Below are 465 nucleotides of genomic sequence, written 5' to 3' on the forward strand. Positions count from 1 at the left end.
GACTTCTGGTCAGTTCTGCATCATCGTCACCACCACCACCACTACCACTATACGTCCTTTAGGCCTTGGTCAACCTGCATGGGTCGACTTCACACTTTGAATTCCTTCGCCGATATGTGCATCACGATGTTTCCCTTCACCATTAGAATATCGAGAAAATTATGTATAAATGTAATGTACTTCGACAATCTAAAATGACATTGGTACAGCGGGATTCAAACCCAAGAACTGTAAATTATAAGTCAAGTACTCAAACCACTGAGCCATCGACGCGTCATACGTTTACACCATAAGGGCATATGTGGGTATAACTTTTAAAAAGTTTTATGAGACAATATTGACGTTGATATTGATGATATTCTAACAGAAGAGTAAATGTTATTTTTTATAAAACTGTATACGATTTAATTAATTTCGAAGAGTTAAAGTTTTTCTCCAGTGTCATAAAGTGAGTACAGTCGCTGA

At 37.2% G+C, this 465-nt stretch overlaps 1 protein-coding gene across 1 annotated transcript in view; it reads left to right on the plus strand.

Moving 5' to 3' along the window:
• Window positions 1-465, plus strand: part of LOC106108701 (neutral alpha-glucosidase AB) — a 21,783-nt gene that overhangs the window by 14,729 nt on the left and 6,589 nt on the right. The window lies entirely within an intron of this gene.

Source organism: Papilio polytes, unplaced genomic scaffold (genome assembly GCF_000836215.1).
Source record: "Papilio polytes unplaced genomic scaffold, Ppol_1.0 DF821400.1, whole genome shotgun sequence".
In the NCBI taxonomy this organism is placed as follows: Eukaryota; Metazoa; Arthropoda; class Insecta; order Lepidoptera; family Papilionidae; genus Papilio; species Papilio polytes.